This window comes from Typopeltis vanoorti, chromosome 14, assembly GCF_054136105.1.
Source record: "Typopeltis vanoorti isolate ZY-2024b chromosome 14, IOZ_Tvanoo_1.0, whole genome shotgun sequence".
Lineage (NCBI taxonomy): Eukaryota > Metazoa > Arthropoda > Arachnida > Uropygi > Thelyphonidae > Typopeltis > Typopeltis vanoorti.
In genome coordinates, this window is record NC_143562.1 from 23,242,142 (window position 1) to 23,266,258 (window position 24,117).

At 35.6% G+C, this 24,117-nt stretch overlaps 1 protein-coding gene across 2 annotated transcripts in view; it reads left to right on the forward strand.

Annotated features, from left to right (window-relative positions):
* The first annotated feature begins 1,159 nt into the window (after nucleotides 1-1,159).
* Cdk8 (cyclin-dependent kinase 8) overlaps nucleotides 1,160-24,117 on the forward strand; it is a 190,176-nt gene continuing 167,218 nt past the window's right edge. The window contains exon 1 of one of the 2 annotated variants that reach the window (XM_090403316.1): nucleotides 1,160-1,392. The gene's annotated coding sequence lies outside the window, so the exon portion shown is untranslated. Of the gene's footprint in view, nucleotides 1,393-1,696; nucleotides 1,743-24,117 lie in introns of those variants that run through there. The other variant, XM_090403317.1, reaches the window with a different exon arrangement.

A 24,117-nucleotide genomic window follows, 5' to 3' on the forward strand; every position in this document is an offset into this window, starting at 1 on the left:
AGTGTCCCTTTTTTTTACAATGTCATTAGCCCTTTACCTAAAAAACTAGGGCATTACTGAAGTAAAGAGTCAAGAGGCTATTTTTTTCCGGCGGCGTCAATTAAGTTACGGGGATAATAAATCCCTCATTATTTTAAAGCCGGATACGAAACTCGGAGATCGAAAGCTATCGAGATATTTCTTCGGCATGAAACTCTTAGATTTCGATCTCCGAGTTTCATATCCGGCTTTAAAATAATGAGGGATTTATTATCCCCTTAACTTAGCATTACTGAAGTGTTATAAACCTAATACATGAAGAATAAAAATAGGAGAAATTTTGGACATACCTTTTTGGATGTTGTTTTCTGTTTTCTTATTCCGGCGATGTGCCTTCATATGCTGTTCACTATGCGCTTCAAATGGGAAAGACATGAGTTCGATTCTCGTTATGATGAAAGAAATCTTTATGTGGATATTTTCATTTGAGGTGAGCTGACCGATCTCATACGGGAGTAGTAGGGTTTATTTTCTGAAACTCAGGTTTTTCACCTGCATGTAGAAAAATTGGCCATTTAGCACACAAACCACTATTAATATTTTATGTGCCCTCTTGAGAGGTCGAGTCCTTGGACACCCTAGAGGCAGCGCAGTAGCAATAATATATATATACTTACATTTTACTGAATTCGCGAAAAATACCTGAACATTAAATTTCACGAAGAGAACTTAGCGTAACGCAGAAGTTTTCGAAACACGATTAGGAGGTTTAGTTAATGTTGACCATAGAGCTCCATTAAAAAGAAAGAAAAATATGCGACAGTTTTTAAGAAAGAGCTTTTTATTTTATTTTAATAGTTTTAACCGTATGCAGCCGTATTAGTGATGAACTGATGAGGCTTTTAACATTAAACGATAATTTGCTTATATACTGACTATTTTCTTTACAAATCAATCGACTATTTTTCAAAGGAAAAAAAAAAACATTGTTATATATAGCTCTGGATTTTGCTTTAGAACAGAATAATAATAATTTAAAGAATTATAATTCTTTCATTGTTGTTGTTGACTACTTTAATTGAAATCTTTTATTGTGAAAGAATTTTTATTTGTTATTATTTAGTCTTTCTCCCCCTCCCTCTTTTCCATAGTTATCACTACCGTTAGGTGACAGGCGGGAGTTATCGAGTTGGAGAAGTGTTTTGCTCTGTTTGCCGGTGTAGTAAATACGTGTATATAAACATACTTTATTTATTATTATTCGTTATAATTAAATATCGTTCGTCATTAAATGTTTTAACATATTCTGCTTACAAGAAAAACGCTTCTCAACACTTTTATAATCATGTTTTAGCATGACCAAAGAATAACTAGAAAACTGACGTTCAACTTTTTAATAAACAAATAAACACAGTAAGTTTTTTTTAATATTTTTAAATTTTAAGTCTGAGCCACATTGCACGTATTATGTCCATTATACCGTAACTTAATATGTATATATATATTTTTAATTTCATGAAGAAGTGTTAAGTGGTGAAGTTTATAATATTATTTTCAGAATTAAATTAAAAACTGTATACACTTGTGACTGTTCAGTTAATTAAATTCAATTGTTCCATGTGAATATTTTCTTACATAACCCCCCCTTCCTCCCCTTCAACGTTAGTAGATGTTTGTCTTTGTAGAAGGTGACTATTGTGTTGTGGTAACTGCTCTTAAAAGCTAGCCGAAGAATCTCTGTATGGCTCATCTAATCACAGAAGGTAACCGTCGTCTTCTCGTTTGTAGAACACATTCAGTTTAGTTTTGAATGTGACTTGTAACATGACATGCCTATTTTAGATAAGTGATATTTGTAGTGACTTAAATTTTATGTGGACTTTGAATATTTGCATATCTGTACTTCTTCGTATGAGCATTGTTGTAATTATTAACAGATCTCCACAGAGGCAATGGACTCATCATGGGTGATTTTACTCAACAGGCCTATCATATTGAACTTTAAACTCATTCATGCTTTAGCATTCATGACACTTCTTTACCACAATTCTTTACACACACAAATATCTATTCCCCCATCATCCTTGTTTATCACACTTATACATCTTCCAGGGATGATCCCTTTCAGTTCTTGCTTTTGTGCTATGTATAAATCCTTCTTTATTAATTTGGCACAACTCCATCACCAATAATAAAAGTCTCTGTCATTTCACCTATTTTTCTACCTATCCACTAAACTGTGTGGTTTTACATTCTCCCATCTTTTTCCTTAACCAGTAGGATGCAGGTTTGAATCCTGCTGTGAGCATTGATGTTTGTGTCTTTAGGTGGGGGATGAATTTCATTGTCTGTGTTAGCCTATTCCCCTGCTTATTGGAAGCCCAAAGTGGTTTGAAAATAGTTCCGTGTTTCATTTGTAGAGCATTTCCAGACCATCTAAAAAAAAGAAATAAAAAAATACAAAAAAGGTAAATAAAATAATAAAGAAATTATTTAAAAAACTTTAGCCAGTCCATAGTGCTGATGTACTATAGGTTTATCATGTTTTGTGGGTAGGAGACAAAAAAAAAATATATTAATTTCTAGACTAGAGTTCATCACAATGGAGACTAGGTGATCACGTTTATGAACAGTAGTTCAGGTGTAGCCTGATCAAGGCTTTTATGTAGTGATACAGTCACCTCCTTATGTCACTGTCCTTCTTATCCTTTTAATTTTGTAAGTATATGCTTCAAATTTTAAATTTCTGTTGACCATCATCTCCATGAGTTGGATGAGATTTAGGGTCTTTTGATCATCATTCGAAGACTGTATCTTATACCTCCTGGAGCACAGTGCCACCAGTGTAGTCCATAGACTTACACCTTCTGTATTCCTTGTGTCAAACCCAATACTTACGAACATTAAAATGCTTAAAATGATAACCTGACCCCCCCTGCCAAGGCCAGAAGTCTTTAAATCTTCCTGACAGTACTTGATATCAGCATGATGCCTTAAAATTCTCCAGAAATATTCATAATTGGCAACTGAATATCTACTGTATGAAATATCACTGATGTTATTTATTTATTTTTTTGTATGAAATATCATTAATGAATAATGAAAAAATCATTATCATTAATTATCATTAATGAAAAAAAAAGAGATTGTGTAGCTCAGTGGATGTGGTGTTTGCAAACCACATCTCTTGCAAAGCAAAGTGTTCCATCGCACGAAGGAAGACTTTGTTTCGAATCTAGTTGATGATTAGAAAAATAAATTTTGTATGGGGGGTGCAATATCCAGGAAAAGGAAAGTCACTAGTGGAGTGCCTCAGGGATCTGTTTTAGGGCCATTACTATTTAACTTGTATATTAATGATATTGGCGAAGATTTGGATGGAGATATTCAGTTGTTTGCAGATGATGCAAAGTTGGGACGAACCATAAAGAGTAGTGAAGATGTTGTGGCCTTGCAAGAAGACTTGAATAAATTGAGTGATTGGGCAAGCAAATGGGGATGTGAGTTCAATGTTGCAAAATGTAAGGTTTTAAAATTTGGAAAACAAAGATGGGATGCAGAATTTATGCTTGGTGAGAATATATTGTTGGAAGTAGAGGAAATAAGAGTTCTGGGAGTGATAGTGGATAAGGATCTAAAATTTAGGGGACACATCGCCAAAATTGTGAAGACAACACAAAGACTTCTGGGAATGATGAGGAGGACAGTGACGTGTAGAAGTAGGGAGATTCTTGTTCCATTGTATAAGGCTTTGATTAGGCCACACATGGACTATTGTGCCCAGATTTGGTCACCTGGTTTTCAGAAGGATGAAGAGATGTTGGAAAGGGTCCAAAGGCGACTGACTAAGGTAGTCTCTGACCTCTGGAATGTCGAGTATGAGGAAAGATTGAAAAGATGTAATTTGCAGAGTCTAGTGGAGAGGAGGAAGAGGGGAGATATGATAGAGACCTACAAGTTGGTAAGGGGTTGTTATAGGATCAATGGTGGAGAAGTTCTACAGAGAATAGTGGGAGATCAGGGGAGAACCAGAGGTCATACCTGGAAACTGTATAAAGAGGGTGTGAGTAGGGGAGTGAGAGGCAGGTTTTTTTCGTGCAGAGTTGTGAATGATTGGAATGCCTTGCCTGAGAGTGTGGTGTCTGCAGGGAGTTTGAATGTGTTTAAGACCCGGTATGATGAGATGTGTGTGAGATAAAAGGACCTCCTAGATGAGTCTTTGACTCCATGAGGTCTTGTTTAATAATAATAATAATAGGCTGAGTAAACCCTGTGGAAAATCACCGATTACCTATCTGGAATGGTTGTTCCACCCTTCCATTCCCAATACACAACGTTCGCATCTTTAAGACAACCTGTCTAATCTGTTATCCATCTTCATCTACTTGTTAGATGGAAAAGGTGGTTCAGTGACCAAGGTGAATGATATTTTATAGGAGTTTTCCTTATAAAGTACATTTGTCACTTTTCATAAAATGCAAGTAGACTGATAAAGCAGGACCTAAATAAATTATAACAGGCAAAAAAAAATAACATCCTATATTAAGCAAATAAAGTTTGCATGTCAAGTATCTTCACACTAAGCTACTATATATAGGCAGTTGACTTCATAGCAGTTGCTTTAGTATATCATAATGCAAAGCACACTTCCTTTCAGCCATGTATATTGCTATGCATTATGGAAAGGTTCACTGCTCAGACTGGTTTCAGCTCTTAGCACCGAGTTTCCTCAATGGCAGCTAGACCCAGGGAGATACTCAGGTTCAGCTTTTTTTTTTTTTTTAATTAAAAGGATATGAAAAAAAATTGGAATAATCTTTAATAATTTTTAATAATCAACAAATCGAGTATATAACATAATCTATCATATAAACTATTCCTTTTAACAAAAATAATGAAAAAATTCCCTAAGTAAATTTTGGATTATGTGGCTAGTAAAAGAAAGAATGGTTGTGGATGATTGGTCTTGCTAAATGGAAAAGATGGTCTAATGACCAAGGTGAATGATATTGTAAAGCTGTTTAATGATTACTTTATTAGAGTGTTTCATTCTGGGGAGATGAGTCTTATGCCAGAGAGGATGGAGAGGGTTGATGGATTAGAAGTAAATGAAGTGAGTGTATTTACAATAATAAGTACTCTGAATGTCAGCAAGGCTGTGTGATTGGATGAAATTTTACCATGATTCTTAAGGGAGTACATTAAAGAACTAACAGCTCCCTTGACTTGCTATTAAATGAAAGCCTTGCAACTAGAAAAGTTCTTGGGGAGTGGAAAAAGGGTAAGATAGTGCCATTGCATAAGAGTGGTGGGAAAATGGAGGCATCAAATTATAGACCAGTTTGTGTTACTTCTGTGGTTGTTAAAGTATTTAAAAAAATTGGTAAGTGCTCATATATAAAACTGAGCAGGTGAAAATAATATTTTCTGTGAAGATCAGCAAGGATTTGTTATGGTGCATTCTTTTTTCAGTAATTTTCAGTAAATTTATTTTGTTTTACAAGCAAAATAAGTTTTATTTATTTTGACAAACATGTAGTGCACATACATTCCAAGCCTCAAGATCTTTTACAAGCATCTTAAATAATAATACCTATATTATTCTTTAGGAACAAGGATAACCTAGTTTTTGATAGATTGTTGCTACCAAAATACAATCTTATCAACTTTTAAAAAATATCTCAATTCATTTTCCCTTATCTTTGATAATGCAGAAATTACCAGAGAGAGAAAGAGAGAGAATCATATCTTTCTTCTTGGACTGACAATTATCCCCAGCCTTTCATAAACATCTTACATCCATAGTTTCCTCTGTCTCTAAAAAATTATGCATCTTTTTCCATTCAACATGCTGCTACTTTTCATTCATCCAGCTCCTAACTTTGTACAAATCCAAAATCTGCTCAACCTTAGAATATTGTATACATGTTTGTTGTGGTGCACCATAATCATCTTTAAAAATTCTTGATGATGGTCAGAAGAAGGTAATTCAGGTAATAGATGATCCCTCTCTCAATGACTAACTTCAGCTACTATTTCACAGACAGTCTTTTTACAAATACTCCATCGACATTCATCATTTCTTCACTTTCTATTGGGGTTGTTTTTAAAACATACCACAAGCTATCCAGCATCCTTTTACAGTCCAGATGCAAACTCACCAAACCTGCTTCTTTTATTCCATCTGCCTCTGGAATAGCCTACCCTCACAAAGTTCATAGCAACTACAATTTCCAGCTTTCAGAAAAATAATCAATAGTTCCTTCTTCCTCAGTCTACACATGACCCTGATGTATTGTAGGTTCTGTTACCTCTTGTGTTTAGAATTGTTTTATATATATGTATTGGTGTATAATTTGAAATTTTGTCTCCTTCCAATTTCCTATTCTGAGACTCATTAAATAGCTGGGTCAAGGCTACAATTCACTGCACACATCTGAAAATATGTAGTGATATATCTAACACCCCCTTCAGCTTTATTAACATCTAGCTTACTCAACACTTCATGCACCTGTAATTCATTCATGTCTAGTACCTATAACATTTATATTCCTTCTGGGCACGGCAACAGCATCACTCTCACCAGTATGAAATATACTGACAAAGTGCCCATTAAATTTCACAATATCCTTTAGAGAGGTAACTTTGTCACTATCCATTAGTGTTGCTCTCTATTGATATGCTTTCTCTTTCTCACCACATAATAAAACTACAGTGGTTTGGATTCCAGTCAGGACAGTATTTTTTTTTTTTTTTTTTTTTTTTTTTTTTTTTTTTTCTTTTCTCCTTACTATGCTCATCACCCCTGGAATGCATCTTATACATCTGTTCACTGCCTGCTATCTTATATCTTTAACTTTTTTTTCCCATGCCACTTTCCTAATTTCATTGTACATCCATTTCACTCCTATCTTATTTATATGCCTGGCTTTTCATATGCAGTGGTCTGTTGCACATAAAATGCATTTTAATCACTTCCCATTCTCTTTCAACCTGTTTTCCTTGCAGCTCATCATTCCATGATAGTTACTAATGTACAAGAGGCAGTATAAAAGTAATGTCTCTTTTGATTTGGGTATGGCATAAGCTTTACATAAATTAAATGTGCCAAGAAATTATATTCCTGGTTTAATCCTTTATCCAAGTATAAGCAAATAAAAATTTACGCATGAAGTAACATCATGACTGGGCTGCTTGTATATAGAGGCTAATGATTTCACATTAATTTCCTTAGTATCACATAATGCAATGCACATATCCTTATGGGATATGTATAATGCTATGCATTATGGGAAGGGCCACTACTCAGACCAGTTTTGATCTTTATTGAGGTCTCATCATTGGGAGCCAGACCCCAGACATGATACCTAGGTTGAAGTATAATACAGAAGTCATATTTCCATATAGAAGTCATCAAAAGGTGTTACACCTTATTACTAAAAAATCAAAAAAAAAATCAGCTAATGCCTATTATTCCCGTATGTGGAGTGGGCATGGCTGTTTTAGCATTATCTAACTTATGGAGACTGAGTGGGCAGTTCAATCTCCACTGGCAGTCAATCAGAGATAGCTGGCCTGAGGCTATCACTGAGTTAATTGCCACGCAGTAAAGAGACAGCTAACACAATATTTTTTTAATGTCTGAAAATAGTGTGGGTTCGACGGTCGATTTTTTTGAGTTTATGGAACAAAAAACCCTAGTTTCCAGAAGAAAAAACCTGTTTGCCTGTGCGAGAGATTGACTAACTCGGGAAGCGGTTGAAAAAAGGCTTAAAAAAAGTTTCTCTAGTCGGCGACTAGACTTGAACCCAGTTCCACTATAATATTGCGATTGGAGGTTAGCATAACCCCAAAGAGAAGTTTCATCCTGTCTATAGAATTGGATATTGTCAAAAGTGAAACTAGAAGAAAAGTCTTTAAGAAATAAAATAGTAAATTAGCAAATTTATTAGTGCCCCATTGATGAATCGTTGAGAGATCAAAATTTATGATTGTAGGAGTTAATATTCTGAAATTTTTGGTGACCTCTGTAGTGCAAGGTTTGTTAAATGAGAAACAGGTGTGTAGTGGTTGTTATACATCATAAAATTATTAGATTTGTAGTCAGCTGGAGAAGGTCATTGATATATAGAAGGAAGAAAGTATATGTAAAAATAGAACCATATGGAACACTAGCATTAGTTGCAAAGTTTGAGGATAAAAAATCATCCATTATCACTGTACAGAAAACTGACTGCCCAGTCGCAGAAGTTAAACTATAATGATACGACCTTATTTAAATAAAGTTCTGTTTCTATTTCAACTTATTTTCCTTTGAAGTTATCATTAGTATCCTTCCCTCCCTACTTTCAAAATATGTCTACATATTTGTACATATTTATTCTCTTTTTTTCTCTTCCCTTTAAAATACTGCAACATCTCCACAAGTATAACTTGTGGAGATGTTGCTGGCCAGTATTGATTCATGCTTAGTTGACTTCAAGTCCAAATTAAAAAAAAAAGATCATGGCGTCTAGTTCTCAACACAGTTTATTCAAAAGAAAGCTTTTTTTTTTCTATCACTCTCAAGATGCTATATTTTCACAAGGTACCTACATATTACCAAATTATTTCAGATGACATCTCATTTTCCATTTATTGCGTTAGGGTTGTCATGGGTAATCAACTTGGCTTATTATAAATCCATAATATGTTTGCTGATTTTATATACATGTTCATGAGAAACATGATATACATGTGTTTCTCAGTTTCATGTGTTTTTTTTTTTTAATTTTTTTTTAGGTGTGTGGGGGGGTCAGTTTGTCTGTTTTGCAGCATAGGTGACAGCTAGTCTTCTCAGCAGGAAAAAACTTTCCATCTCTGACAAATTCACTATCAAATTCACCTTAAGTTAAAGAGTCCTTATATAAAATTTTTCTGCATCCTAGATAGGATTCACACTGGTCTTTCCACCTAAATAGTGTCATTATACCAGTTGAGCTATGGAGAATGGTTTAGATAACATGTTAGTTTTGTTTTGAAGAGCTTAAGATGATTCTAATAAATGGCCTTATCTCATTGTCAATGATTGTATACGTTTATAGATTGAAGTCTGTGACGATGGAAGTCACTAAAATAGATTTTTGCTACTATATAACTTCAGTAGATGTTTCTGCTTGTAACATATATAGTTGCTTAACGGACTGTGATGATAAAATGTGTTGTTTTGGTATTCATTTCCATTATGAATACCAAAATATGCCTGACCATAGTCGTGGTTGCAGATGTATGACTTGTGTTCCTCTAGGTGGATGGTTGCTGATCTGCCTGTCTGTCCAAAGTACCATGGAATACAATCGAAAAATGGAGATTATCCTTCGAGATCGCTCTACCTACATCCCACTAGAACACGACTCCACGAAAACACAAGTTAAAAAATGAAAAAACTTACTTTTTTAAGGAAGTTTTTAAATTCTATCTTCCTGGCCTCTGGACATTACAAAAAAACTCGAACCTTTCTGTTCCCCCCCCCCCCCCAATATACGTTTACCAAAAATCCACAAACCCAATTCCCCACTGAGATCTATAGTAGATGCCTCTAATGCACCTTGTTATAAACTGTCAAAACAATTGACCAACTCTCTGACCCCCCCCCCCCCCACTTAACTTTCCACATCCTGTATAAAAAAACTCTGCCCATTTTAAAACCCTAATAGAAAATCTAACCTTAAAATAGCTGCAAAATAAAATTAAAAAAACTGTTGATTTCACATGAACTTTTGTTAGATTCTGTAAAGTTCGTGTCTAGAGGCTTAAGTGCTGTGAGGACATCATGTTGGAGGCTTAATGAATTGTATACAGCACTCAGAAAGGATTAAAACAGAATTTAATACTTCCTATATTTCATCTCAGTCACTGAGATAACTTCAGGGATTACAAAAAAACTAACATAACATATACACAAATACCACACACTACTAAGCCCAACCACGAAGGTGACTCTAAAGTCCTATCTATGTAGGTGGAGTGCCCTCTAAGGGTGGCTGTAGGTGGCCTCGAATGTAAGGTGGGATCTCTGATGATAAGTGTTTCCCAAATCTTAGGAAGCTTAATGCAACCATATTTATTAAGACTTGGTTGATTTCTGAGACCTGCTGCTGATTCTAAAAAGAGTCTCTTTTTTTTTTGAATTTGATTTAGTGGAGCATGGTGTTTTTTTTTTATGAGATCCTGTGGGTTGTATCCTAGACATGGTCAGCCATGCCTGCCTGACCATAGTCGTGGTTGCAGATGTATGACTTGTGTTCCTCTAGGTCGATGGCTGCTGATCTGCTTGTCTGTCCAAAGTACCACAGAATACAAATCGAAAAATGGAGATTATCCTTTGAGATCTCTCTACCTACATCCCACTAGAACATGACCCCACAAAAACACAAGTTAAAAAATTAAAAAACTTACTGTTTTCAGTATGATTTTAAATTCTATCTTCCTGGCCTCTGGATTGCACAAAAACTCAAACCTTTCTGTTTCCCCCCCCGAATATACGGTTTACCAAAAATCCACAAACCCAATTCCCCACTGAGATCTATAGTAGATGCCTCTAATGCACCTTGTTATAAACTGTCAAAACAACTGGCCAACTCTCTGACCCCCCCACACACACTTGACTTTCCACATCCTATATAAAAAAACTCTGCCCATTTTAAAACCTTAATAGAAAATCTAACCTTAAATAACACAGACATATTGGTAAGCTTTGACATCTCCTCACCGTTTACCAATATTCCCTTAATTGATACCTTAACACTCTTAGAAAACGTTTTTCCTTTTTTCCTTTTGACATCTTAGATCTCTTTTCCTTTGCTATCAATTCTGGTTATTTTTCTTGGAAGAACAAAATCTACAAGCAGATAGAGGGAACTGCCATGGGTCCCCCCTCCCCCGCTTGCCATTTTTTATATGGAAAATTTTGAAAAACGAGCCATAGACTCAGCCCCGCTCAAACCTTCTATCTGGCTAAGATATGTATATGATGTGTTCTCTATTTGGCCTCATGGCCCAGACACATTAGATTCCTTCCTCAGTCACCTCAACAGCCTATATCCAAGAATCCAGTTTACGATGAAAAAGGAAAAGAACAATTGTTTACCCTTCCTAGACACCTTAGTTACACGCCTGCCTAACAGTACACTTTCCTTCACTGTATATAGAAAACCTACGCACACAGGCATTCACAAACTCTCCCACCACCACCACCATCCTGCTCAACAATATGGCATTATTAAAACTCTAACCAAGAGCGCCAACAATCTTTGTTCCAGTGGAACTGCCCTTACAACTGAGCTCGACCACATACACAACACTTTCCTCTCGATCACAGTATTTAAAAAAAATCAGTTCCTACCCCATTTCTCGGTCTTCTCTTCAGAAAGAGTTTAGAAATGCCATCACCATACCCTACATCCGTGGCACCGGAAAAAATGGCCAAGATTTTAAAAAAGTACAACCTACACATTTAAACCCCGCTGCAAACTTGCTACCCTTATCAGGTCCACAAAAGATCATCTCCCTCCTCTCTCTCTCAGTGCCTGGAGTTTATGAAGTACCCTGTTCCTGTATGCTGGTGTAATTTAGACAGATCAGCAACCATCTGCCTAGAGGAACACAAGTCATACATCTGCAACCATGACTATGGTCAGTCAGGCCTGGCTGACCATGTCTTGGATACAACACACAGGATCTCATGGAAAAAAAACACCATGCTCCACTACAGCAAATTCAAAAAAAGAGAGACTATTTTTAGAATCAGCAGCAGCTCTCAGAAATCAACCAAATCTTAATAAATACGGTTGCATCAAGCTTTCTAAGATTTGGGAAACACTTATCATCAGAGATCCCACCTTACATTCGAGGCCACCTACAGCCGCCCTTAGAGGGCACTCCACCTACATAGATAGGACTTTAGAGTCACCCTCGTGGTTGGGCTTAGTAGTGTGTAGTATTTGTGTATATGTTATGTTAGTTGTACTGTAATCCCTGAAGATGTCACAGTGACTGAGATGAAATATAGGAAGTATTAAATTCTGTTTTAATCCTTTCTGAGTGCTGTATACAATCCACTAAGCCTCCAACATGATTCCAGCGAAGTACCTCTTGATTATTTTTATATTTTCCCATACATTTTTTCCTTATTTTGTTTTCTGTTGCTGAAATACTGTTTTTATCACAGACAATTATTTACAATATTTGAACAGCTTTATCACAATTCACTTCTATTATACTTGGATTGCAAATTGTTGGTTGTAGCAGAAACATAAATGTAGCATACTGTATATAGAAAGTTTTTTATACTTGGTTATATAATTTAAATTAAACTTTCCAAGAAATTCCTGTTTAATCCTTTATCGAAATGTAAGTAAAGTTTCACACAAACTTTGTTTGCCCCCCACTTGGATAAAAGATTAAACAAGAATGTAATTTCTTGGCAGCTTTAATTTAAATGTTATAGCATACTATAACATTTACTCTTTTTATAACAATTAACTCTTTTTATAATCCCCTTTGCAATCCAAGCAATATGCCCTCTAAACTTCAGTTTACTATCAACCATCACTCCCAAATCTCTAATCTCTCCACCTCCTGCAGTACGGCACCATCACTATAGTACACAGCTATACACAGTATAGCACACTGTGTACATCTCATTACCAAGTATTATTTCTGTAAATTTTATTTTTTGAATAGTCAGCTCTGTTAATCATCATCATCATCATCAAATTCCTGCCATGTACCCTCAAGGGGTGTACAGGATATGACAGTACTACATGAAAAAACTACATCATTACTAACTTCCTATCTACAATTTTCCTCCAAATCAGTCTGTTACTTGTCAAGACTCCAACATTATCAGATCTTATATTTCTATCGTCTAAGGCACTTTGTACCGTATCAATCCACCTATATCTTGGTCTTCCTCTGGGTCGTTTTCCTGCCAACCTGGCAGAGAACACTTGTTTTGCTAATCTTTCCTCTCCCATTCTATTTAAGTGACCATACCATCTGAGATTAGCTCTGCTAACGCATTCATGGATGCTGACAATGTCAAGTTCTTTCCTAATATCCTCATTTTTAATATGATATTGCCATTGATGCCATCTGTTCACGCCTCTAATCTTTCTCAGGACTCTCATATCTGCGGTCTCTAGTCTTTTGTCAAGTGTTTTACTTCTGACCCAGCTCTCAGATCCATAAGTTAAAATTGGTTTGAACACTGTCTTGTATACAGCTAATTTAGTGTTCCGACTAATTTCTTTCTTATTCCATATGAATTTATTCAATTGACTTCCCATGATACCAGCTTTGCTGATTCTGTTGTCTATTTCTATATTTAGTTTACCATCTTCAGTAAAAATTGTGCCTAAGTAGCTGAAATGTTTTACTTGTTCCACAGGTTCTCCATTCACAGTTGACATTTTCAATGATTCTGCCTATTTTCATTGTCTTTGTCTTTTTATTGCTGACCTTCATACCATATCTATTACAACAGCTATTCAATTTAGTCAGAGAATCTTGCAGACTTGTAGCGGATTTATTTAGAAGTATAACATCATCCGCATAAAACAAAGAGCTGACATTAACATCTCCAATTTTGATATCAGGTTTAATACCACATTCCTTCATAATGTGATCCATATAGATAATGAATAACAGAGGGGATAATGTACATCCTTGTCTCACACCAGATTTAACATTAAACCATCTTCCTGTACTTCCTTCAATTCTAACTGCTGACTCACAACTCAAGCTCTGTTAATGGATATATATATACAACAAGCTCTGTTAATGGATATATAAAAATGAAAAAAAATGTATAAGTTGCCACTACATATCTGATTTGCATGATACCTGAATTTATTTATTTAATACAAACCCCTGGTTGTATTAAAAAAAAAAACACAAAAAAAAACATGAAAAACAAATCATTATTATTATTATTATTATTGCACTCTCCATGGAGTCAATAGACTCATCATGGGAGGTTCATTCAACTGATAACATATTTATCATATAGAATTTTAAAGTCCTTAACACTCCTTCTATTAACAACACATTCTGGTAATGCATTCCATTCATTGACAATTCTCCATGTAAAAAATCTACTCCTCACATCTTTTTATAATTCCTTCTGGATCAATCTGATAAAATCCTCTTGCTAACTTAAACATCTCTATCATATCACCTCTCTTCCTCCTATCCACCAAACTTTACAATCCACATCTCTTCAACCTCTCTCCTTAGCCAGTATTCTTAAGTCCCAATATTGTCTTAGTCACTCGCTTCTGGACCTTCTCCAGTGTCTCCACATCATATTGAAAACCAGGTGACCAGATATGAGCACAATAGTCCAAGTGTGGTCTGACCAGTGCCTTATACTGTGGCACAACACTTCCTTATTCTTGCATGTTAGAGTGTGTCTTATCATAGCAGCATTATGATGTGCAGTCTTTGCAACCCTAGCAATATGCCCTCTAAACTTTAGATTGCTATCAACCATCACTCCCAAATCTCTAATCTTATCCACCTCCTGCAGTACAGCACCATCACTATAGTACACAGCTTTATATTTGTGCACTCCAAAATGCAACACTTTGTGCTTATTGATATCAACACTACAACCCCACTCTTTTGTCCAAGTATAAAGTATTCAAATCTTCCTGAAAGGATTCAGCATCGGCAGTGCTACTTGTAATTCTTCTTAACTTTGTATCATCAGCAAATAACTGAAGATCCCCAGTCAGTCCACTTGATATATTGTTTACAAACAAGTTAAACAGCAAGGGCCTAAGAACAGAACCCTGGGGCACACCACTGGTCATCCTTCTTTTTTGAGACACTGCTCCATCATACACAACCTGCTGGTATTGTTCAGAGAACCAATCTCTGATGCATCTAACCAATATACTGTCTATTCCCATCCTTTGCAGCTTGTGCACCACCTTATCATGTGATAATCTATCAAACAATTTTCAAAGTCTATGAATATCACTATATATGATTGTACCTTAATCTAACACACTTGTCATCTTATCATAAAATGCAAGTAAATTACTGAAACAAGACCTACCCTTTACAAATCCATGCTGACTTCATGAAGAATACCATGTCCTGAAAGTTTATTTTTCACTTGGTTAGACTATAATAAATTTAGTTTAATCCTTTATCCAAGTGTGTGCAAACAAAGTTTGTGCCTGAAAATATCTTCAGGACTGGGGTAAGGTAGTACAACACCAGGCAACTCGTAGAAAGCTCCCATCACTCCTATCCCAACATCTCCCATAATGCAAAACACATCTCCTTGCGGATATGTATAATGTTATGCATTAAGGGAAGGGCCACTACCCAGACTAGTTTCGACCTTTATTAAAGTCTCTTCAGTGGAAGCCAGACCCAGAGGTGAAGATATTTTCAGGCGCAAACTTTGTTTGCTCAAACTTGGATAAATGATTAAACTAAATTTATTATAATACCATGTCCATCAACTCAATTCTGTATTCTATTCCTTACCAATCTTTCCAACACCTTGACCACAACTGCAGTTATATAGACTGGCCTATAGTTGGAGACTTCTGTCTTAGAACCATGCTTGTGGAGTGGTACTATTTTGTCCTCTTTCCACTTCTTAGGAACCTTAGCCACTGCAAGACCTTCATTAAATAACCAGGTCAAAGGCATAACCAGCTGTGGTGCACATTCAAGCATACATGGTGATATGTATGTTTAAGGAATGTGCATACTCTCAATCATTCCCACAGCCTTATTCACATCTAACCCAACCAACATCTGATCCACCTCTGTTTCTTTCACTACCAATTCTTCTAATATTTGCCTCTCTGCTATATATTGTACCAGATCATTTATACTAGTATGATATATGCTGATAAAGTGCTCGTTCAATAATTCTACTATATCCTTTGTAGCTGTTAGTCTGTTGCCATGACTATCCACCAATGTTAGTCTGCCATAATTATTCTTCCTCTTGCTTGCCATGTAACTGAAAAATTCCCTTGAGTTAACCTTGGCCTGACCAGCCAATCTCCTCTCATACTGCACCTTTTCTTTCCTTACCATGCTCATCACTTTTCTAGCCTGCACCTTATACTCTTCATGGATCTGATCACCATCAACTGCCTTGTACCTCCTCCATAACATTTTATTTTCCAGCACAGCTTGCTTGATTTTGCTGTTCATTCATTTCACTCCCACTCTATTCACTCGCTTAACCCTCGGTATGCAGTCATACATTGCTTTTGTCAGGTACTGCTTTATGAGTTTCCATTCATTGTCAACATCCTTTCTGCTCAGCTCATCTACCCAACGTACTAATGCTAACTGTCTACAGAGCTTCTTATAATCACCTGCATTATACTTCCACATGTATTCATTCTTGGCAGTGATGACCTTTTCTTGTTTCATCGCTTCCCAAACAAGTGCCTCGTGATCCCTCTTACCAACTGGTGGCAGTGTCAACACCTCATTAACAACTAAATCTTGTGAAGTTATCACCAAATCCAAAACATTAAAGCCTCTAGTTGCTTCAATCACGTGCTGCTTAAGATACTTATCTCTCAGAAATTCCACAAACTCACTATCCTTGTTCCCATACACTATCTCCTCCTTCCAGTCTATATTCCTGTAATTAAAGTCTTCCATCAGGATCACCTTCTTTTTACGTGCCCAACTAATTTGCCTAAACATTTCACAATCAGTATTCTCAGCATTCCCTGGTCTATAACAGCATCCTATCAGATATACTAACCTGTTTATTTCAACCTCGCACCATACAGATTCAAAATCTGTGTATGTACCATCAACTTCCACTCTTTGTGGACACAATTCCTCCTGAATCATTAACAGCACCCCCCCCCCCTTTTCACATCTCTATCTTTCCGGAAAATTATATATCCTTCCAGTTCTATTCCCGACATCACATTCTCCTCAGCCAACCAAGTTTCACTTATTCCAATTACTTTTGGTCATACTGTCTCAACCAATGCCACAAACTCAGCTTTTGTTTCAAATACTTCTTACATTTGTGTATAAACATAACATTCACTGTATGTTTGAGACTATCCTACCAGCACCACCATTCTCTATTCTGGCTGCTATACTACACCTCTCTCTCTTCAGTTTGACCACTCCCATTTCCCTGATCCTGATTGTGATTTCCATTCCTACCTGTCTCAGCCTCATCTTTATGCATTCCATCACCTTGTGCTGCTGCTGCAACCACATCTTCAACCTCATATTCATCTTCCTCCAGCTGTACAGTCTGTTGATTTGTGCTATCTCCTGTTTCACAGGTAGACTCATCATTTGCTACATTATGCATCATAATCGTAAAGTATCAAGTAGGTTTGGCTTAGGATGGGGATCTGCAGCAATGTTTGGTTATGCATGCTGCTGCTTTTATTATTGATACCTGTAAATAAGCAAATGTAAATTCTGATTTGATAGAAAATCTAATGTTGAAAATCTAATGAATGAAATATGCTGCATTGGACTGCTCTGAACACATTTGAGATATTAGATTTATGCCAAATTAGACATTAAATGCAGTCACAGTGTCATTTACTTATTTCTGTTAAAACTCTGAGAACTGCATTCTCGTAGTTTTTGTGATAAAAGTAAATAAAATGTAAATATCTTTACATAATGAAAATAAGAGAAAGATGACGAACATCAAGAATTTTAGAATGATTGAACTGGTTTTCATGTAAATGCATATCAGCTGTTTTCACACTGTCTCATTGCTGATGAGACAATTGGTACATACTCTCATTAGCAGTGAGAAAATAGGCATCAATAAAAAAAAGTGAAAAAGTCATTTTAAAAAAATTTACCGATTATGATTCCCAAAGAGGGGAAAAAAAATCAGAAAAATTGGCTTCTCTACTTTTTAGGGTTGCTTACTTGTGATTGTTCTCCTCCCAGCCAGTCTCATCCTCTACCTTATGGCACTATATCAGTACCAAGCAGAATGACATCCAGGATTTCTGTCCCTATTTTCTATGGTCTCTGCAGTCCTCATTCAAAAACATCTGCTCTCACCAAATATCTGAAATAATCCTTACTGCAACGGGAGTTTTCGTTTCCCATTCATGTGCTTTTGCAGTTCAAGATAAAAAATACAACATATATTCAATGGCTCCATTGAATCAAAATTCGAGCTTCTCATTTAGCCTATGTTATCCTGAAAAAAAGTGTAAAGAAATCATTAACAAAGTACATATCGTAAGGAACAAATGCAATAAGCGTGTCTCCTGATCAACTGGCAGTTGAGACTTCTCGTTCCTGGCTAAGGCTGTTGGACATAAATTCTACCCTTCATTGTATCCACCTCTTTTACATCCTGATGGCAATATTCTTAAACCTCTTGGCACGAGTTTTTTCCTCCAACTCTTGTATAGACAACCAAGTAATAATGTAATGAAATTGAGTATCTACAAAAAAAATAAAAAATACTTCAATCTTCACAAAAAAATTAGTTTTTTTTTTTTTTTTGAAAAAATTGGAAACAAAATGAAAAAATGACATCCTATGCTACTTAGGACTAATGAAGAAGAGATAATCCCAGAATCATATAAGAAAGAACAAATTTGGACTGAATACACATAGGCACTACTTTCTGATAATAGACAAGACTTAAAAAATTCAAGGAATATAGTCACAGACCCACCTATCTTGAAGTCTGAAGTAGTAAATATGATCAAATTATCAAGAAATGGTAAAGTGTGCAGACCCAAAAAACTACAACCAGAAATTATTAAACTAATCAGTGACAATAATATTGATAAAATTGTAAATTATTCAACAGAATTTATGATACTGGTAAACTACCCCTGACTGGATGAACTCGGTCTTCATTGCATTGCCTAAAAAACCTAACACAAACACTTGTGATGATTTTAGATTGATTTGCCTAATGAGCCAGACTCTATATTCCTAAAAATTATTCATAACAGAATATACCAAAAATGTAACTCTCATCAGCGAAACTCCGTTTAGTTTCAGAAATGGTTAGGAACAAGAGAAGCACTTTTCTGCTCACGTTTCTGAGCATTCAGCATATGCGGGTGGTCTGAAAAGTTCTCGGTCTAACAATGAAAAAACAATTTATAATTTCAAAATTATTTTTATTTTTCAATCTCCCTTAGGACTAATATGTTTATTCCAGCGATGCTCCAGCACCATTATCCCTGTAGTGGTTCTCAGTAAGATCTGCAAAATACCCCGCAATCACCTCTTGATTTGAAGAAAAATGCTGACCAGCAAAGAAGATGTTTAGTTTTGGGAAGAGATAGAAGTCAGAGGGAGCCAAATCTGGGGAATAAGGTGGATGTCCCAACATTTCATAGTGCAGATCCCTTAATTTTCCCATTGCCGAAAAACACCTTTGTGGGCAGGTGCATTGTCCTGATGAAAGATGATTGTTTTCTTCTGTCCACTGTTTTGACTGCTGTTTGGATTTTGGTGTGTAATGGTGAATCCAAGTCTCATCCATAGTAATAAATTGACACACAAAATCATTTTTATTCTTATTAAAATGATCGAAGCACAGTTCAGAGATTTTCATGTGAGTGCATTTTTGATCTGTTGTGAGCAAGCACGGCACCCATCTTGCGCAAAGCTTTTTCGTTTGCAATTCTTCATGCAAAATATATCCCACACGTTCTTTTGAAATGCCTATAGTCTCATCAATTTCACTCATTTTGACTCGCTGGTCATCCAATACCATATCGGATTCTGGTGTTACACTTTTTGGACGTCTTTCACGTGGATCATCTTCAAGGCTGATATGGCCACGTTTAAACTCGGCAGCACATTTCTTAATTGTCGAAAACGAAGGAGAAGAGTGCCCATAATATGGGCGCCAGGGTTTCTTCTTGATGGGGAGGAGGTGGAGAGGATCCAGAGACGAGTGACCAAGATGATAGCAGGTCTGTGGAATGAACCTTATGAGAACAGGTTGAAGATTTGTTGGTTGCAAAAATTGGTTGATAGGCGGAAAAGGGGTGATATGATTGAGACATTCAAATTACTGAAGGGTTTCTATAAGATTAATTCAGAAGATATTTTTGAGAATAGGACTGGTGGTGGGAGGACTAGGGGCCATACATGAAAGCTGGGCAAGAATGTGGTTAGCAGGTGTGTTAGAGCTAGGTTTTTTACTTGGAGAGTGGTGAATGACTGGAATAAGCTGCCAGAGTCTGTTATGGGTGCTATGACCGTGAATGAGTTCAAGGCAGGGTATGATAGATACTGTGTGAATGTTGAATAGTTGTTCTTGACATGATGTTAGGGCCTCCCTCAATGAGTCTGTCGACTCTTTGGAGTTGTCCGAAATAATAATAATAATAATAAACTTTTATGAACTTCGAATGAATTTCCTTTGGCATTAAATCTTCTTTTATAAAGAATTTTATAACCACATGATACTCAAGTTTATCCATTTCAAGGGCAGACAACACTTTTGCTTCAGACAGCTATATAAAACAAACTACTTGATAGAATGACTTGCAATTTCACATGGATGCCTATGACAAATGTACCAACTTAGAAAAAAAAATCTTGCTGATAGTGTTGCCATCTATGGTCTAGACTGAGAACTTTTCAGACCACCCTCGTAATAAACTCATAAACACCATAGAACAACTGGGCCTAGATCAATGCTTCCCAAACTGTGGGCTGCAGCCCCCTTGGGGGCTGTTTTGTTTAGAGGGCCTTGAAATAATGAAAACAAATTTAAAATGTTTTAAGACTAAGTAGTTCTTTTTATTTTTTTTTTTAATCTTAAAAGAAATGTATTTAATTTTTATTATTTATATTTCTTTTTTGTTATTTTTATATTTTAATAGAAAAAATCACACAGTGGTGTTGGTTTACAAATTTTGCTTCCTGCATATTTCGGCGCTTAATGAATATTAGTAAATATATGCATATTCATATAAGTTTAATTTCGAAGTTATTGATGAGAAGCACAAAAAAGCTTACAAATGCAAAATCTTGACTATAAATACAATGAATATTATAATAACATATGTCTGTATTATGATTTTTTTTTTTTTTTTTTTTCGATGGGGGAGCCATAAAATATTTTAATTTTTCCAAAGGGGACCTTTACATCCATAAGTTTGGGAAGCACTGGCCTAGATGATAAGGATGTTAGAATCATTAAAAAACTTCTCTACTGGGGCCAGACTGCATCTGTTCTAACCGACCACATCAGGACAAGCAATATCAAAAGTGAAAGAGGAGTGAGACAAGGATGTATACTATCTCTACTTCTGTTTAACATTTAGAAGTCTTATTTCTCAAGGCCTTAGAAAGAAGAAAGGACGGAGTAATCAAAAATGGCCAATTAATAAATAACCTAACACTATGCCGATGACACTGCTTTAGTTACAACAAATATTCAAGATCTTCAACTACTCCTAGAATGTGTCAACAAAGAAAACACAGGAATGGGCTTAAAAATTAACACCAAAAAAAAAAACTTATGATAATAAGCAACAATCCTTCAATAACAGCTGACTTAATTCTAAATGGAAGTAAAATCAAACAATTGAACTAATTCAAATGCCCTGGGATTCTGGTTAAATGAAAGTATGGGCTATGAAATAGAGATAAGATCAAGAATCAAAATTGCAAGAAGTCCTTTATCAACATGAAACCCATTTTATGTAACAATGACTTAAACATTGAAATTCAAGTATGAATTTCAATGTTTAAGTTATGTCAATGTTTATGAATATGAATGATGAAGTTTACTAAATGGAGTTGAAACATAGACGTTAAAGGCAAATACAGTAAAAAAATCTGGAAGTCTTTGAAATGTGAATATTTAGAATAATGCTCAAGGGACAGAAAAGGTGAAGAATGAAGATATACTGAGAAGAATAAATAAAAATTGAGAATTAATACTAAGTAACTGCTTACTTAGGACATCTAATGAAACCATAAATATAACATTGTCTAGGTAATACTAGAAGGTAAAATCAACAGAAGGAGAAAAATATCATGGCTAGATGTATAAAAAAACTGGACTAAACTGAACACAGAGCCACTAAAGACAGAATCTTTAGTAAATTTTCAAAGATTCAAAGATGATCACTGAACTCCATTAGGAAATAGCACTTAAAGAAGAAGGCTACTTGTATATAGTAATGTACATTAATTGTCTTAGTATCCCATAATATAGTATAATGGTATGCATTATGGGAAGGGCTACTACTCAGACAAGTTTCAATTTTAATTGAGGTCTCATCAATCAGAGTTAGACCCAGAAAAGATACCAAGGCTGAAATAATGTAGAATTTCCTTTCCTTAATATTTTTCTAGGATACTTTGCATTGGAGTTAGACAATATATATATATATATATATATATATATGCTGCTTGGAAAGAAGTCAATGTACACCATAGTGTGAGAAACAAACAGCTATGACACCAGTGGTGAGCTATGGAAATTTTAACAAAGGGGTCACATCGTCGAGCAAAAAAAAAGCCGTATTTCACTCAAAAAACGTTTATTAATACAGTTTATTAATACAGCTAAATGCCAATCAAAAAGTATGAGGGGATAATCAACCTGTAAAGGCTATCATTTTTAATCAAATATTTCATGATCTAAACATGAAATATTTGCACACAATCATCTGTGTTATCTTACATACGAAAAACAGTTTTTAACTATCAAAATATAATAAGAATAAAATCTTTTATAATCGCACATATGAAATAGTCTGCATTTTTTATAAACAAAATAAATTTATTTTATTTTGTTTATAAAAATACTTTTTATATACTTCAAGTGATAATCAATGGTACCAATCAAGGGGCATTATTTTATAGTCCTGTTTATTTATATGTGATTACCAAAAGTGAATTCTTATTTATAAAATGGTAGTAACAGAAACTATAATATTTTATTTAATAAAATCACTTTGTTAGGATACTTATGTTAGGTATGAGTTTTTCTCTTAATATATTTCAAAAAATTATGTTTTTTTTCTTTTTTTTTTTTGAAAAAATAAAAAAAATAAACAAGAAGAACAAGGGGCTCACAAATTTGAGAAATATTCAACAAATGGCTTGGGTGAGTCTCTTATAGCTCACCACTGAGCGATAAGGGACTCACTTAATGAGATGTCCTATATCTCATTAAGATGGCATCCATCTTAATGAGATGTAGGACCTCCTTTTGCTGTGATGACTGCAGCAATCCTTTATATATATATATATATATATATATATATATCACTTTGAACCATTCTTCCTTTGGCATGTAATGAGGCCCTGGACTGTTGTAGAGCAAACATTCCTTGACCTCACCCGGTGTTCAGTAGGGTTGAGATCAGGGCTCTCTGGAGGCTAGTTCAAGTGTGGCGAGTTCATGTCCACAAATTGTGCAGTTACAGCAGCAGCCTTATGACACAGTGCATTGCCTTGCTGAAAGAGACAATGATTAGTTCTGTAGAAACGCCACAAAGTAGGAAGCATTGCATTGTCCAGAATATTCAGATACCTCTCGGCACTCAATGTTTGTGGCACCACAAACAAAGGTCCAAGGCGAAACCAGGAAAAACAGGACCATACCATCACACCACCACTTCCAAATTTCATAGTTGGCATTAGCAACTCTGGTAAGAGACATTCACTGGGCATCTGCCACACCCATTCTCATCCATTTACTCTGTTGAGGGTGCAGTGCACAGCCATTCCAAGCTTCCATGTCCCAATGTACATGCTCTTTGCATCACTGATGATGATGTTGCATGCTGGTAATGTGGGGCAGGCAAGCCTATGTTGTGAGAGTCTCAGTTCTGATTTTTTTTGTGTGTGCAGATTCATGTTCTAGTCGATGCTCAGAACTGCACATTCAACACGTTAGCTGATGAATGGCAGTTATTACATATTATTTTTCATAGCATCCTACAATGACATTTGGTTAGTGTCATGGGTCATTTACTGTGAGTAACACTTGCAGTTGACTCTCTACATTTATAGAGTAGGTATGCAACATTGCATCCTATCACAATGCTTGTTTCAAACTTCATAAGTTTCCTTCTCACAGCAATTTCACTCTGACTGTTGCACTGT